Source organism: Myotis brandtii, unplaced genomic scaffold (genome assembly GCF_000412655.1).
Source record: "Myotis brandtii unplaced genomic scaffold, ASM41265v1 scaffold1804, whole genome shotgun sequence".
Lineage (NCBI taxonomy): Eukaryota > Metazoa > Chordata > Mammalia > Chiroptera > Vespertilionidae > Myotis > Myotis brandtii.
This window is the reverse complement of record NW_005356690.1, coordinates 315441-327861: the sequence shown is the minus strand read 5'-3', so window position 1 is coordinate 327861 and position 12421 is coordinate 315441. Positions and strand designations below refer to the sequence as shown.

At 38.9% G+C, this 12421-nt stretch overlaps 1 protein-coding gene across 3 annotated transcripts in view; it reads left to right on the top strand.

Annotated features, from left to right (window-relative positions):
• The window catches only part of R3HDM1 (R3H domain containing 1), a 184916-nt gene that overhangs the window by 45356 nt on the left and 127139 nt on the right, over nucleotides 1-12421 (top strand). Inside the window, exon 1 of one of the 3 annotated variants that reach the window (XM_014537646.1) lies at nucleotides 1441-1586. The exons of the other annotated variants lie outside the window; for them this stretch is intronic. The gene's annotated coding sequence lies outside the window, so the exon portion shown is untranslated. Of the gene's footprint in view, nucleotides 1-1440; nucleotides 1587-12421 lie in introns of those variants that run through there. 3 annotated transcript variants of the gene reach the window in all.

Sequence of the window (12421 nt, the reverse complement as noted above, 5' to 3'; positions counted from 1 at the left end):
GGATCAGGCTGAAACCAGCTCTCCAACATCCCCCAAGGGGTCCTGGATTGCGAGAGGGCACAGGCCAGGCCGAAGGACCCCACCAGTGCATGATCAGGGCCGGGGAGGGACGTTGGAGGTTGGCCGGCAGGGGAGGGGCCGCGGGAGGTTGACCTGCCATGGGAGGTTGGCTGTGGGAGAGCACTGACCACCAGGGGGAAGCTCCTACATTGAGTGTCTGCCCCCTGGTGGTCAGTATGCATCATAGTGACCGGTTGACTGGTCATTCGGACATTCAGTCACTTAGGCTTTTATATATATAGTTAACTAAAGTCTACTTAAAGGGTTGAAATAGAGCCTATTTTGAAAAAGCAGTGTCATTTTCCAGTTATAAAGTCAGTGTCTTCCTTTGCTGTTTGCTAAGCTAGTACATAGGGCACTGCTGATCTGTAGGGTTATATAAACTGTAAAACTTAACCTTTTAGTGGCAAAGAAAAGTAGTACTTCTGGTTAGTGGCATTCATTTTTCCTTATAGTAGGACAGGTAGTGTATGAGCCTTGTCTGATAGGATCCTTATACAGCATTCCTATATGCTTACAGAAAGAGGGATCTTTGTTTCATGAAATGGGAAACACGTGCATGTGCTTTACCCAGCTATCGCAGAAATCAATTAGAATTTTTTTAAAAAACCACATCTGCTTATTCGAGGTTCTGTCCATTAGACACAGTTGGTTTTTCCTTCATTTTATTTTGTCTATATCCTCATAGTTATTGAACATTGAGTTTTATAAAATTTGGTTTCATTTGATTCCTTTTCTTGTAAGTTCACCACTTGAGCTGATATAGACAGACAAGCATCTGACACAAGCAGAATTGTCCTATGATCGCAGTTCTATTGCTGTCTCCATCTGTTGGTATAAAGAAGTAATGCTCCTGGCAGAATAAGCATGCTCATTTTAGCAAAAACAAATTAAGAAATAAGGAATTATTCTCTTAATACATTTTCTTTGTAACAATTAAGTCAGTTTGAAAATGCAAAACTATCATGGTATGTCAGCTTTTGTAGGCAGATGGTCTTTGATTTTTTTTAAGCTTTTTGTTAGTCATATTAAAGTGTCAGAGTTATTAAAAATCTGATGTATTAACTATGCCTAGATTCTATACATTTTATTCCTTAGGGAATTAGAGGAAATATTCTTTCAACTATTTTCATCAGTGTGAGGTCAAGCATCAGTGTACAACAAATTTTTAATAGCGAGAAATCTCAAAAATCCTGACAGTCTTTGCACATTTACAGTTTCATGGGCTTTTGCCTCACTGCTTCTGTGAATTGCTGATGAAGAGCTCAATATAGCTTCTGATGCATTTCAGATATTCTGGGTGGTGACTGGCTAGAGTGTTACTGACATCACAACATACAGCTGTTGACTTTCTATTGTCTCTGAGTCCTCGGCGAGTGCTTTCGCAGCGCTCTCCCAATGCCTAATCAGCCGGCTGTGTGTGTGGTGAGCTCTGGAGGAGCAATGCAGAGCATCAGTTTACAGATACTATGGAAAGTACATTTTCATTTACTCTGTGTGAGGAAGCAAATACCAATACAATGAAGGTATGTGACTCTTAATTCCTTTAATAAATGTGTGCAAAAGGTAACCAAATATATGAAGAGTTATTTATGTTCACGTAGTACCTTAATTATTGCAAGGCACATGTGTGAGGTAAAATCCTTGCCATGTCCAAGGTTTTTGTTTATTTTTGTAATGATGTATTTGTTTAGGTTGACAGAATGAGGAATAGGAACCACTTCTCAGCTGTAGTACAAGTTTCTTCTCCCCTACCCCCAAAATTTGTGATACTCCTTGTACCTTGTTGATAGAATGGTTTATATGTGTGCTCATTGGTATTTGCATATAGCAGAACAAATTGTCGGTTGGAAAAATGACTTCACTTTCGAGTTCATCTTAAAATAGACATGGTGTACGTCTTTTTCAATCTTAAAATTTTCATGGTGAAACAAATACAGTGTGGATGAGAGCCTTCTTTTGGGAATTAAACTAAGAGCCCTCAACTTTTGAAATTAATGTTAATTTTTTTACCCTTCTTTTTGAGGGGGGGGTAGAATAATTTTTAAAGTGCTTATAATAGCAAAACCTAGATCTGTCATTACTATATTTAGCATAATCAGATACCGCATTGCAAAAGAGAGCAAATGCTAGTCAACTGTCATTTTTCTAGATCTGATTTCTAATCATACTGTCTGAAAACTTTGACATTTATTTTGATATTTTGTGATTTTTCAGACTGGAATCTCACCATATAGGTGATACTGAGTAACTATGTCCATTAATGTGTAACTAACTTTTTGAAAGGATTTTAAAAGTTCTCCTTGCTTTTTACCTTGAATTAGCCAAAATTTTAACAGTATTCAAAATTGCTGTGATATTTTCAGTCTTCACCTTCTCCATATGAAAGTTGTTCTGAGCTTGAAAAATAGCTCTGTCTTTTTTATAGAGGAGATTACAGTAAAATCACTAACTGGCCTTTCATCAATGCTGAATATCATTACTCTTCCTTTTATTTTTTTCTTATTTGCAACTGTAAGTAATTTAGGATCATGAAAATATTAATAGCTATTATTAAAATTAGAGTCTTTTATCAGATACATTATTTCAACCTAATGCCAGGAGAATTTTATCATCATTTCTTTTTTAAGCTTCGGGTATTCTTTTAAATTTTATATTGAGAACTACAAAAGAAAAAAAATAGTACACACTCTACATTCTTACCTACAGCTGGTTTTATTCATCCTTTGTCACATTTCACTTTTTTCTTTTTTGTAACCTTTCATTTCTTTTCTTTAGGTTTTGCTAGTGTTTCTCTGGGTGTGTTTCTATCTCTCTGTGTCTTCCTTCCATTTCTTAGTCCATCTTTCCCTCTCCCTCTCTCCGTCTGTCTCCCCACCCCTTCTTTCTTCCTCTCTCACTCTTCTTTTATTCTTCTGTGCCTCTCTTTCTTCCTACCTCACTGTTCCACTGTTCCTATTTGTGTCTCTCTCAGTTTCCCTGACTGCTATTCTGTCAGTCTTTATGCCTCCATCCTTCCTTCTCTTGGCATTTTGCTCCCTTTTCTACCCTACCTCCCCTGTCCAAGCTTTACTCACATACACTCTCCAAATTTTCATTGTCATACAGATTTTCAGTTTTCATTGGAACCAAATCTGCACTTTACTTTAAATTTTTTTTGTTAATTAATAGCAGTTACTGAATGCATTTTAATTTATGTTAAATTCTGCACTTTATAATTAAATTTATTTTGAATAGATTTTACTCTTTGCTCAATTTCTTTAATTTTTGGAAACATGTTTTAGGCCTTACAAGTGGCTTGAGATGATCATATGTTGAAATCATCATTTAAAATGTTTTGTCTTCCAAAGATACACGTTTTAGATTGTTAAAAGAAATTAGTTTCCTCTTCAGTGATTTTTCTATTAACTTATCAGGTTGTTTTGTTTTTGTTTTAGCAATGTGGCTTTATATGTACCATTCTGTATTTATGTGTACCATTCTGTATTTTCCAAATGTGTTATAGTGGATATATGTTTGGATGTTTTCCATTAATTTTTAAATTTTTATTTTTAAATAATTATAAATTCAAAGAAAGTAGCAAAAATAGTACAGTGAGTCCCTTGTGTGTTTTTAAAGATTTTTAATATTTTAAAAATGTTTTCCTCAATATTTTATATATCTCATATCTCAGTATTTAAATATGAAGAACAAAAACTTAGCACTTACCTATTTACATAATCACAAACCTAGCAATTGTCATCATATTTTTTTTTATTTTGTAAAGCAGGTTAATATAGCCATTTTATGAAGGCATAGTATATCTTAATAGCACTGTGGTTTTATGATAACTAGCATAGAGCTATCAGGGAAGAAAATTAAGTTTATTGTTAAATTATATATGTGTAACAAGCAAAGAAAGATGTGTAAGATGAAAATCTTTTCAGAGCTGAGTCATTTTTTCTATAACTCCCTCCTCTGAAATTATGTAGTACTTCTCACTTCTACATTCTTTTGATGCTTGTATAGTTATCTGCTATATAATTAGGCTCATCATTGTGTGGGGCATGGGGTGGGGTGAAATAGAACCAAAATATCATTATCTCTGTAAACTTCTTGTTCCACCTCCATAGCCGCCTGACCCTCATTCTGATATATATGTGATATCAATAGTGTTAGTACAATGATTTTTATTTTTTCAAACTAAGTTCCTCTAAGACTTAGAGTTCCATAGATGTACTTTAGGTACTAGAGAAAAGCCTGAAGCGCAGTTATTTCTCAACCCAGCCCCAGCTTCTCACTTGACCAGAGCAAGTTAGTGTAAAAAAAAAAGTGTCATCCCTCACTATCTGCAGAGGATTCCGGACCCACCTCAAATACCAAAAATCCAAGGATGCTCAAATCCCTTTAATAAAATGGTGAGTGCTCCCATATACTTTAAATCATCTCTCCATTACTAATAATACCTAGTACAATGTAAATGCTATGTAAAAACTTTTATACTGTATTGTTAGGAAGTAATGACAAGAAAAAAAATCTCTACATGTTCACTACAGACGCAGTCATTGTAGGCCTAAATACATAGTCCAGTCAGCAAAACCATAACTTAAAAAAAAAATTGCAGTCTTTGGTTTGTTGAATTCACAGGTGCAGAGCTCATGGATACAGAAGGCCAGCTGTACATGTGTACACATATACACACATATATATAGGGTTCTTGGTTCTCTTTATATTAATCCAAGTTAACAACCCTAATTTTATATATTACATATATAGTATATAAAATATAAAACAAGAGTTGCTAACTAGAATTCACATAAAGGAGTCTGAAGAACCAAGAAACTCCTAAATTGTCTTTGAGCATACTCAAGTATGGGTGCTACATTTACTCATTCTACTATGTCAATGTGACATCTTTCCCTTTTTCCATTATTTTCACTGGTTAGAAGGGTATATCATTTCCTCCTTCAACAGCAAGTACTTTCACAAAAATCATGTGCACCTTTTTTCAAGTAGTGTGAACATACACAATTACTGATTACCACACACATCTGATGTTATTCGACAACTAAAGGCCTGGTGCACGAATTCATGCACATTGAAAGGAAATGAATTAGAAGAAATATTTTAATATTGCTATTCGCCCTTTCTCTATAATAGAAGTGTCAACCAAATTCACAATTGACAATGACAGATCGAAACACACACATGCGATTGGCGCCAGTGAAAACTTGATATATATATAGATAAACTTGCTTAATTAGACCTGCTTTCTTATTTAGCTAAACTTTTTTCAGCCCAGTGAAGCACCCCAACTTCTCTTTCAGGTAATTGTCAGCAACACAGCAGTAAATACCAACACGAAGCAGATTATTATTGTAGATCACACAGGGAGAACAAAGGGTAAAATATTTAATTGCAGCAGTGTTTGACTATATTCTGCATTTTGAAAACCTGAAGTCATTTTCAAGGTCCACCATTCCTTTTCAGTTGGGTCAAGTTTTTAAACTTCCTAAATCTCCGTTTTCCGGCTAATGAAAAGAAAATAGGATTCCACTGAGTCTCCTATCTACGTACTCCAGGACTTCTATGAGGGTCAAATGAGATGAGGCATGGGAAAACACTTCACAGACATTGGTTAAAGTGTGAAATGTTTGTACCTGGCTATAAAGCAAGTCGGGTTCCTGGGCTGAAGAAACTCCAAGGAGGCTAGTGGCCACTAGGGCACGGGAGGGCAACCTTTTTGTGAGTGCGTGCCAAAACCAGCAAAATCTCTGACTCAAAATTTTTCTGCGAGCCAACCCTAATTTTTTGAGAACATGTTACGCCTACTTGATATCTCTTAAGGTGTACGTATGTGAAGAACCTTGAAGAAATAATAAAGTTCATTCGAGCGACAAAAACACAGTATATGATGACGAAAAATGCATTTATTTTTTAATGTATACATGTACACTGATAATCCAACAGAAATCTTTATGACTCCATCTGATATTATCAGTGGGACTTTTGCTGCTGCATCACTGATGACAGATTTTACATCAGGTTTATATTTCGTGACCTTCAGAGATATGCATGAGCTACTACTTTCATCCATCAGGCTACTCCTATTAGGAGATTTAACAAAATTCATCACTGAGAACAAAGATTCACAAGCGTATGTGGATGAAACCAAAACACTGGTTGGATCTAGGAAGGCAGGGAGAGTTAAGGCAGAGGCATAGAAATTGCTCTTCCCCTCTCTTGTCAATCCATGTCTATGGTCTTTAAGATAACTTGTTATGTAAAATTATCTAAGATGCACCTACACTGAATTTATCTGAAAAATAAAAAAAGTCGATATTAAGAAAAAAATTGTAAATGGAAGATTATAAGAGAGGGTTTCGTGTGCCATGTTTGGCATGCGTGCCAGGGGTTGCCCACCCCTGCACTAGGGAAAGGAAGCCAGGTGTTGCTACATGATGTCATTATGTTTCCGGACTGGGCTGGGCTCTGGACTCTGGGCTCTGGGCCGCGTTTTGAGCCATGGGGTCTCAGCAGTGTCGGCTGTGATTTGGTGGGCTGTCGCTCCGGGGTGGTGGCGGGGCCTGTGTCCCACTTGGGGAAAGCCAAGTGTTGCTTTGGGGGTGCCAAGTCCACGGTGCCATTTCTCTGTAAATGGCCAGTACATGTCACAACAGCTCCTTCGTTGAGCGTCTGCCCCCTGGTGGTCAGTGCCCGTCATAGCTACCAGTCAGGCAGACACTTTTATATGTATAGATATGAGATCACCAGAAATAGCAGTACACAGTACTTTCAAAGTGCTAACTAAACTATAACTTCTTTTAAAAAGTGGAAAATGAATTACAACAAAAGTTGAAGACTGTATGCCCCCACTGTTTCATTGAGCTCCAATGAAACAATTATAAAGAAAACCAAAGAAATGTATTAAATATTAATAACCACTGAAACAATTTGATGTGGTGGACATAGCTAGGAAGTAATGAAAGAAAGACATTTGAAATGTATTTGAATCTGTATTTATTTTGTGCAAGGAATAGGGAGTTGACAATCAATTAAATTGGACAGAACCTTAGGTGCTCTAAAGAGAAGTTCTATCTGTTAACTCTATGAATATAGTGTATCGTGTAAATTTCTAGAGATCATGAGGTTTCTCAGTGGAGTTCACTCATTCCTAGCAGGAGTATCTTCTAACTATAAAAGTGTTTGCACACATCCGTTTATAGAGTATGAATTAAAGGTATGTGATGGTAATTGAAAGACACCTGTTCTATCTCAAAGCTGTTTTTAAACTATTTTTATTAACCATGAAATGCTTTCTGACTAAAAGAAGAAATAAAACATTTTTAACCAGTTTTTCTGAATCCCTAGGTGCTTTCTTAAAAAAGGGCTGTGATCCTTTGTTAGAAAGAATGTAGTTTACAATTCAGGAAGTGAAGGGTGGCACATTAGTAGTTCTAAAACAGAATTTCTATCAATTGTAACCTAAATTAAAATGCTACAAAGGGAACAGATTTTTGTCATAGAAGGAAATAGGTCATGTTATACCTACTGATTCAAATGCTAAAGAATATAAAGTTTCACATGTTGATGAAACATATTAAGCTGTCCAAGAACCTTTGGGTGGTTAGATAAATGTGCCAGGAGTCCAGCATGACTTCTGCTACGAGTCTTTGATGACAGAGCTTAACACTTCCTAGGGTTTTCCTTGTGATTCTGTGATAAGAATGAAATGCTAGTCATGGGGTAAAGTACACAGATAAATTAGTTATATTAGTAATACAGAGAAAAAAAATCAAGTGAAATAGAATTTAAAGAAGCAAAGAGAACACCACAGCAAAATCTAAGTAAAATAGCAGTAAAGACTGAAGGTTTCATATAAAATGGCCTAGCACTTGCCACTGTCTGTGTAAAGCAGGGGTCCTCAAACTACGGCCCACGGGCCACATGCAAATACAAATATTGTATTTGTTCCCGTTTTGTTTTTTTACTTCAAAATAAGATATGTGCAGTGTGCATAGGAATTTGTTCATAGTTTTTTTTTAAACTATAGTCTGGCCCTCCAACGGTCTGAGGTACAGTGAACTGGCCCCCTGTTTAAAAAGTTTGAGGACCCCTGGTGTAAAGCATATGCAACCTCATTATCGAATCAGGAATGATTTAATAAGGAAACTGGGATTTGCTCATGAGGATGTTCATATTTATTCATGAACTATAAACTACAGATACTATCATGCTATGAACCTAGCAAAAATACATTAGTAAAGAATGTAATGTATTTTGCTAAGTGAAATAAGTCAGTCAAAGAAAGACAAATACTATATTTCACTTAGATGGAATCTAAATAACAAAATGAACAAATTGAAACAGACTTATAGACACAGAGTGGACTGGTGGTTGCCAGAGTGGTTGGGGCTGGCATACTTGGTGATAGAGGTAAAAGGATTAAGAAGTACACATTGGTAGTTGCAAAATAGTCATGGGGATGTAAAGTATAGCAAAGGGGATATAGTCAATAATCTATAATAATAAAAGGGTAATATGCTAATTAGACCGGACATCTCCTGGATGTCATTCCAGACATCCTTCCTGATGAAGCCGGGGCCGGAGGGAAGCCAGCCTGGGTCCCGGGTGCCTGCGGTGGCCCGAGGGAAGCCAACCCGGGTCCTGGGTGCCTGCCGGCGCCAGGGGAGGGAAGCAGCCTGGGTCCCAGGTGCCTGCCCACGGCTGGAGGAGGGAAGCATCCCAGTTTCCGGGTGCCAGAGGGAAGCCGGTGCCGTTAGCCAGGGGAAGGAAGGCCTACTCTTGCACAAATTTTCGTGCATCAGGCCCCTAGTATTGCAATAACTATGTATGGTGCCAGGTGGGTACTGGAAATATCTGGGGGAACACTTGGTAAAATATATGATTATCTAACCACTATGCTGTACACCTGAAACGAATACAAAATAATATTGAATATAAACTGTAATTGGGGTAAAAAAAAAGAATATATGAGACGAGACTATGCAAAATAGTGGTAACTTCAGTGACTTATGACACCAGCTAGCCCAAAGTTAGGCCAAACTTCACAGGTTAAGGGCATAGTCCTCCACAAGTATGCCCTTACTTTAGACCAGCTGGCTACAAATTGAAAGCTTCCCATTACCCTCTCGTAATTCACTAGAACTTACAGAACTCAAAAAAGTTCTAGACTTATGACCACAGTTTTATTATAGAGGCCCAATGCATGAAATTCCTACACGGGTAGGGTCCCTAGCGGCTGCTGGCTGCCTGCCGGGGCCTCCTTCCCTTCCCCCAGCTGCCTGCTGCCGGTGGCCACCTTCCTCTGTCCGCCTGCGGCTGCCAGCCAGGGCCTCCCTTCCATCCCCCGGCCAGCACCGCCCCGTGGTCAAACTCGCGGAATAACTCCCGGTCAAGGGGACAATTTGCATACTACACTTTTATTATATAGGGGATATAAATCAGATAAGCCAAAAGGACAGACACATAGGGCAAGGTCTGGGAGTGTCTCTAATGCAAAGCTTTCCTTGTCCTCTGCCTGTGGAGTTAGGATGTATTACCCTCTTAACATGATGATATATGATAGCATGCAGAATATTGCTGTCCAGGGAAGCTCACCCAAGCTTCAGCATTCAAAGTTTTTGTTGGGGTTTATTAGTAGGCATGATTAGCCATGCAGTTGAACCCAATCTTCAACCGTACTTCCCTTCCCAGCAGCCATATTGATATCACATGGCTAAAGCCCCAGCTTTCTAATACCATGGTTAGAGTCCCTACCCTGTGTCATCTCATTAATATAAACTATGTCAGGGCCCACCATGAGCCACCTCAATAGCATAAACTATCAGGCCCACCATCAATAAAAGATCCACAAATTCCAGAGATTTAGAAGCTACTAGGAATAAGGAACAAAGGCAGGCCAAATTCTTTATTCTCTAACTATTGTTAGTGTCTTTGGTGTTCTATATTGGTTTTCTGTTTCTCATTATAAGAGATAATTCTGAGGTCAACAGAATAAATAAGTGTTTCTCCTAACCACTTTCTTCTAGCCAGTTTCATAACTAAAAAGGATCTCTAAGTAGATAATATACTGTTTAAACAATTAGTTATAATAAGTTTAAACTAGGTATGGAACAAAAATCTATATCCTCACTTCTTACATGCCAATTAAGTTCTCTCACATCCTCATTATCTGTGCCCAGTTTTCCAGAATCTAAACCTTTGAATGTTCTTTATTTCCCAAAGCATGGTCAGAAGGTAAGACCATCCTTTTTTTCTTCCATATAGTCTTTAAAAGATATTTTATTATGTGTCAAGAGATCTTTCTACAACCTGATTTATTTTAATCTTGCATTTAACACTTACATAGGGAGCTCCCAGTATAATATGAGACGATGATAGATTTAGAATTAAGGGAAAATTCATTTTACCCTTGCTAGCACTGTATTAGGAGGTACATAACTAATATAACCTTCAGGTATAGAATTATATTAATGGCCCTGTCTTTATTGCTTTTTCTCTTGCCGTCATCTGCCATTATCTGAATACCTTCAGAATCTCACCAAGTTATCCCAGAATTCTCCAAGGTCTCCTGTGAGCTTATGAACAGCCCTTTCATGCTCTTCCAGTTTCATTGTTCTCTGGCCCACTGCCACGTTTGCTAGTGCGTGCCATAAATTTGCTCATATCCTTGCCAAAGATTTTGTCTCCTAGAGCTACAGCAGAATTAGTCTTCAGGGTATCATATTGACGAGAATCTTTTGTGCTGAACTTGATTGCCTAAACACCAGGAGCTATGTGCTTTTTCCACTTCTCCCCTGCTTTGGCTCTCTAATGAAAATACTTTCTTTAGCTTCTGCTTTGGCTGAGACTAGGACCCCTGCAACATGAAGATATATGTAGAGCCCTAACCTGTTTGGCTCAGTGGATAGAGCATCGGCCTGCGGACTGAAAGGTCCCAGGTTCGATTCCGGTCAAGGGCATGTACCTTGGTTGTGGGCACATCCCCAGTAGGAGGTGTGCAGGAGGCAGCTGATCAATGTTTCTAACTCTCTATCCCTCTCCCTTTCTGTAAAAAATCAATAAAATATATATTTTTTTAAAAAGATACATGTAGAGTTCTTTTAGTACACCAGCATTCCTAATTTCCAACTTTTTACATTTTGATTTGGTGTTATTAGGCTTTTTAAGCACTGGACCACACAGTGATGTAAAGTTAGATCTGGAAATGTCTGTGAAAGAACATTCAGCCTGTTCTAAGGCCAAGTAGTACCTGAGCTGTCTCATTTAAATTACTCCCATTGCACTGATCTCAGTTAAAGGATTGCAGAAACCTCCAGTTTGTAGTCTACAGACTTCTCCCCCAAAGGATTTCACCTAAACAGTCCGGGATGTTGATGTCAACCTTAACTAGCCTCCCCTCAGAGACTCACTCCAGTGTTTATCCTCACCCACTGTTCTCTCCAAACCCCACAGCCATCCCAACTTCCTCACTTCTACCAGATAGTATTCTGGGTAAAATCCATATCTATACTAATAAAAGGGTAATATGCTAATTAGACCAGACGTCTTTCGGTCATCCTTTTTTTGTTGTTGTTGTTGTTTAAATATATTTTATTGATTTTTTTACAGAGAGGAAGGGAGAAGGATAGAGAGTTAGAAACATCGATGGGAGAGAAACATCAATCAGCTGCCTCCTGTACACCTCCCACCGAGGATGTGCCTGCAATACATGCCCTTGACCGGAATCGAACCTGGGACCTTTCAATCCGCAGGCCGACGCTCTATCCACTGAGCCAAACCGGTTAGGGCTCGGACGTCCTTCTTGACAAAGCCACAGTGGCAGGGACAGAAGCAGAGATGGTTAGGGGCGATCAGGCCGGCAGGGGAGAGCAGTCAGTGGCAATCAGGCCAGCAGGGGAGCAGTTGGGACATCAGGCAGAGGCAGTTAGGGGCAATCAGGCAGGCAGGCAGAGGTGGTTAGGGGCAATCAGGTAAGTAGGGGAGCAGTTGGGGTGATCAGGCAGGCAGGGAAGTGAGCGGTTAGGAACCAGCAGCCCCAGATTGCAAGAGGGATGTCTGACTGCCGGTTTAGGAAGCAAAACTCCTAAACAAAATACCAGTGGGATTAGGCCTAAATTGGCAGTCCGACATCCCTGAGGGGTCCTGGATTAGAGAGGGTGCAGGCTGGGCTGAGGGACCCTCCCCCCCGTGCACGAATTTCATGCATCGGGCCTCTAGTCCTATCTAATAATAGACAAAAAGGGTAATTAACTGTACCTCCGCTACGCTTCCCATTGGCTAACCAGCGAGATATGCAAATTAACTGCCAACAAAGATGGCAGCCGGCAGCCACACAGCTGAAGCGAGCAGGAGGTTT